The sequence below is a fragment of the Chiloscyllium plagiosum genome, chromosome 29 (genome assembly GCF_004010195.1).
Source record: "Chiloscyllium plagiosum isolate BGI_BamShark_2017 chromosome 29, ASM401019v2, whole genome shotgun sequence".
Taxonomy (NCBI): domain Eukaryota; kingdom Metazoa; phylum Chordata; class Chondrichthyes; order Orectolobiformes; family Hemiscylliidae; genus Chiloscyllium; species Chiloscyllium plagiosum.
The window spans coordinates 17,677,739-17,683,489 of record NC_057738.1 but is presented as its reverse complement, the minus strand read 5'-3'; positions in this window follow the sequence as shown (position 1 = coordinate 17,683,489).

Genomic DNA, 5,751 nt, shown 5'->3' with positions numbered 1-5,751 from the left:
ACCTTGGAGTGCAGATTCATAGCTCCTTGAAAGTGGAGTCGCAGGTGGATAGGATAGTGAAGAAGGCATTTGGCATGCTTTCCTTTATTGGTCAGAGTATTGAGTACAGGAGTTGGGAGGTCATGTTGCGGCTGTACAGGACATTGGTTAGGCCACTGTTGGAATATTGTGTGCAATTCTGGTCTCCTTCCTTTCGGAAAGATGTTGTGAAACTTGAAAGGGTTCAGAAAAGATTTACAAGGATGTTGACAGGGTTGGAGGATTTGAGGGAGAGGCTGAACAGGCTGGGGATGTTTTCCCTGGATCGTTGGAGGCTGAGGGGTGACCTTATAGAGGCTTACAAAATTATGAGGGGCATGGATAGGATAAATAGACAAAGTCTTTTCCCTGGGGTTGGGGAGTCCAGAACTAGAAGATATAGGTTTAGGGTGAGAGGGGAAAGGTATAAAAAAGACCTAAGGGGCAACCTTTTCACACAGAGGGTAGTACGGGTATGGAATGAGCTGCCAGAGGAAGTGGTGGAGACTGGTACATTTGCAACATTTAAGAGGCACTTGGATGGGTATATGAATAGGAAGGGTTTGGAGGGAAATGGGTGGGGTGCTGGCAGGTGGGACTAGATTGGATTGGGATATCTGGTAGGCATGGATGGGTTGGATCGAAGGGTCTGTTTCCATGCTGTACATCTCTATGACGCTATGATTCTATCTGACCCACTGTGATCTCCAGCATTTCGGGTTTTCAGTGTAGATTTCAGCATCTCCATTGAGTTGTTCCTATTCTGTGATACAAGTCTGGGGCCAGTGGGATTAGAACCTGTACGTTCGGGCCCAGAAGTGAGGACACTACCACGGTGTCACCTCAGCCATCTCCATCATTATGTGTACTTGGTTGAAAGACTAGGAGAAAGTGAGGACTGTGGGTGCTGGAGATCAGAGTCGAACAGTGTGGTGCTGGAAGAGCACAGTTGGTCAGGCAGCATCTGAGGAGCAGGAGAGTCAACGTTCCAGCATAAGCTCTTCATCAGGGAAGTGGGAGTGTGGGGGGTGTAGGGAGAGGGATGAGAGATAATTAGGAGGGTGGGGCTGGAGGGAAAGTAGCTGAGCAGGCGATAGGTGGATAGGTAGACTAGACCATAAAAAGCATTGCTTTATTCAGGAATCTCTTGAGACAGTTGAAGTGAATTTATGACTTGATTGGCATCTTCAAATGATTATAAGAATTTTTTATTTCTGTGATCTCTTTTGCCAGCTTTTCAATATTTATCTCAATAAGATGCAGTGGTTGAAGGTGCTTGAAGCCTCTGTTATTGGTAATTTAATGATCTAACTGCTTGAAACTTTTATAGGGCTCTAAGAACAAAAGCTAATTTAAGAACATTTCTTGATTTTTCTTTTCTCTCAGCAGTTTTATATAAACTGTGGTTACTATGTGGCTTCTTAGTTATGTAACATTGGGTTACACGCAAGAAAGAGGCCTGAGGATCCTGGGATTATATTCATTAGAGTTCAGAAGACTCAGGGGAGTTCTAATAGAAACTTACAAGGTAATGCATGGCTTAGAAAGGCAGGACGCTGGGAATTTGTTTCCGTTAGGTAGGGAGACTAGGACCTGTGAGCACAGCCTTAGAATTAGAGAGGGTCAATTTAGAACGGAAATGAGGAGACATTTCTTCAGCCAGAGAGTGGTGGGCCTGTGGAATTCATTGCCACGGAGTGCAGTGGAGGCCGGGACTCTAAATGTCTTCAGCGCAGAGAGTGGTAAATTCTTGATCTTGCAAGGAATTAAGGGCTATGGGGAGAGGGCAGATAAGTAGAGTTGAAATGCCCATCAGCCATGATTAAATGGTGGAGAGGCCTTGATGTGCCGAATGGCCTTACTTCCACTCCTATGTCTTGTGGTCTTATGAGTTGGCGCTGAGGTGGCACGGAGGATATGAGAGGCCATGGTTGTTGTGTGTGGATAGGATCTTTTGTACTGGCCTTTCAAAAGATTCCTGAATCTAGACTATGTTCATAACTCCTCTGAGGGACTGTGAACCACAAGGCGCAGGGAAGCCTGACCAACTACATTGGCATTGTGGAGGACTGGGAGATGCTTACCTTTTAACGGAGTCAGCCTGATCGAGAATGCAGGTGTGGGGCTCATTATGCACACCCCTCACCCAGGCTGGTAAAAATTACTGGGCCAGGAAAGGAGGCAGAATCCTGGAATTGGGTCCCACACAACCTTTTAAATAACTCCAAAGTTTTTGTGACAGTGCGAAAATAGGTCAGGCATTAGATCACTTACCCTTTGATTGATGTGACTGATAGCTCTGTGTTCAGAGGACCATTTATCCAAAATGTAACCTATAGTTTTGTAATGTTAGGCTCAAAAATAATATCTCCAAATCAAATCATTAAGGATTAATCACTGAGGGTTCTTTAGACATGGCAATAAGCAACTGGAGTAAGTGGAAGAGTGCATGAAAAACAGGCCTAGTGGAAAAACAGCCTGTTTTGCTTGAGGGTTGGTGGGAACCATCTGCCTATGCGGTCTACATGGGACCCTGGATTTGTTTCTCATGATTTTGACAACTGGAAAAGTATTGAAGGTAGTCCGAAACGGTGATACCACATACAACCGGAATGATATTCATATCAGGACCTCTATTGCACTCATTGGACTCTCCCCACCAGAGCGGAGATCATGGACTGGTGCCGTAAAAACTGAGATAGAGCTCCAAGTGCCAGCTGTCACCCAGGAGACCTTAACGGGCAGGAGTCCGTGAGAGTCTCTGCTGAATATGTCTAAAGTAGTTTAAACTAATAGATTAACTCATTCATTTGCATATATCTAAAGCAGATTGAGCTGATAAATCTGCTTTATATCAAAGCACACGTGTCTTCTTGTAATCACTTAGATCAGACATTAAACAGCCTGTTAGGTACTTTCATTTAGACAATAAAAGTTGGCAACTTCAGTCATGTTTCAGGCAATGGTGAGCCCTATTTCACAAGCACGGAAAATGAAATGCAGCAGAACCTGTCAGGACCTTTACAGTTTAAAGGACTGTTTGAACTGGAGGGGAGATCTTTCATGTGAACTAATGAAAATCAACATTGTTTTGTATAATTTGCATTTGTTTCCGTTTCCCAATTGCTTTGTCTAATTTTTCACCTTGCAACTTTTTCTACCTGTCAAGGCCGGTTTTACGAATGCACAAAGAGCGAAGTTATGCTGAAGTGCACTGTGACTCACTGCTACAGCAACCTGCATTTGTATAGCACCTTCAATGTTGTGAAATGTCTGTAAGTGTTTCACAGGAGTATCATCACACATAACAGACGCTGAACTCTCTAAGGCATTATGCCTGGATATCATAAGCTTAAACAAAATAAGCCTCTTAAAGGCACACAAGAGAAGTTTTTGCAGGGAATGCCAGAGATTGAGTTGAAAATTGGGGATGCAGGAGTGGAGGAGGACAGTAATTGCTGAGATTTATGGGACTGGAGGAGGTTTCTGAGACACAGCAGAATGAGAATGTGGGTGGATTTAAAGTACAAATGAGGATTTTGAATTGGAAATGTTGCTGAATGGGAGCCAGTATTATTAAAAGAAAAGGTCTACCAATCAATCACTCATCTGGGATTGATTAACTCCATGGGTTAGATTATCAATACAATAAAACACATTATAAATTATAAAGCAGAAATGATTGTAAAGCAACTGATTTATATGTATGTAGTTTGCACTCTCCAACCAGTCACAACATTTACAAACACAGCACCTGAAGTCTTAAAAGCGCACACAACTAGTATAAGTCAGTGAGACACGAGAGGAGAATTGGTTTTAATTGAGTGAGGAGACTTTTGGGTAAGGTCAAATTCACAGAAGGTGCATGATGCATTGTGAGTGGGCACAACTCCCTCCAATACATTTCTTGTTATAAAACCACTCAGCACCTTACCTGATCTTGCTGTGGTCTGCAGCAGTCGCTTATGACCGTTGCTTAGGTCTGTGGACTCCACGTTGGTCCAGTTACTTTCAAGAAAATGATGGAATATTGTCATGAAATTGAACTGAACACAATTTGTTCTGCCAGGCATCCAACAGGCAGACAGAAAATGCTGATACTAAAACTGGCAGTGCATCCCTCTATAGAGTAAACACAAACATGAAGGCATCCTTTACATAGATCTGAAGCTGGCTTATGCCACTTGGCATAGGCCTAGCCCTGGAATGTCTTGGGGCAGGAGAGAGGAAAGAAACCAAGGATGGATGTGAGTTGAAATTTAAGAATGCTTGATTAGGTTAAAATGAACAGTGTCAGACAGAACTTTGTTATTTTCCTGGACAGCTTATAGACCGTAGAAAGCACAACAAAACATGACCCAAGTGAATGGCTGTGACAGTTATTTTGATATTTGCTTGAAATCAAGGTACAGTGTGCATAGCAACTAGGGAGATGGTTACTATGCTGTATCAGTAGCCTGTTAGAAGGGACATGTCCCACAAATAGCTCACAAATGCTGATAGTCTCTGTGCTCTCGTCAGAGACGAACACAACATGGACAGCTTACCAGTATTCTTAAAGCAGCTACCATTTCTCCTGAAAGCCTTGTTCTAGGGAATCTGCTGTGGAGTCTGATTGATGTTAAACAGATTTTCTTAATCTATTACAACTGCAGAGGGAGAGCAGAACTGTCTAATTTCAGAAAGACTGCATTTGTATGGAATAAGCTTTTCTCTCACTACTCTCTCTGTCAGTTTCTCTCCACCTGTCTCAATATGTAGGTGCTTGTCTCTGCTTCACTCGCTGTGTCTTTTTAAGGTGAGAAGAGAAAGGTTTAACAAGGACATGAGGGGCAACTTTTTTTACACAGAGAGTGGTTCCTGTGTGGAATGAATATCCAGAGAAAGTGGTGGATGTGGGTACAACTACAGCATTTGGATAAGTACATGAATAGAAATGTTTGGAGGGATATGGGACAAGAGCAGGCAGGTGGGACTAGTTTAGTTTAAGATTATGGTCACTGTAGGCTGATTGGTCCGAAGGGTCTGTTTTTGTGCGGTATGTCTCTATGACCCTATCTGTGTCCCTAGCTCTTCTCTAATTTGTGTTGGCATCACTCTTCTCTTGGGTCTGAGGGCCTGATTCTCCTCCCAGACTCTGTTTCTGTGTCTCAACCACACCCTGGGGTAAAGTCAGTGATAGATTGTCCCACCTATCGGTGAGATATCGCCAATGTTGATTGGAAGGTGCTCCTTGAGGCAGTCAGGAAAATGTTCGTTTTCACAACAGGCATTCACGAAATGGGCTACCCTCCGAAACCAAACAGGTATAGACTGAGGTGGTTGGGAAATGGTGTGCAGCCAGGGAGGACTGTGTTGGGTCAAGTAACTATCAAAGTCAGGGAAGGTGGAACGGGTATTCCTAATGGAGACGGTAAACAAAACCCTCAGGATTTAGATCAGAATAATGCTGGAAAAGCACAGCAGGTCAGGCAGCATCCGAGGAGCAGGAAAATCAATGTTTCGGGCAAAAGCCTTTCAACAGCAGGGAGCCTCCAGGGTGGAGAGATAAATGAGGGTGGGGAGAAGGAGAAGGTAGCAAAGAGTACAGTGGGTGAATGGAGGGGTGGGGATGGAGGTGATAGGTCAGAGAGGAGCGTGGAGTGGATAGGTGAGAAGGGAGATTGGCAGGAAGGACAGGGCTGAGCTGGAAGATTGGAACTGAGGTAAGGTGGGGGAAGGGGAAATGAGGAA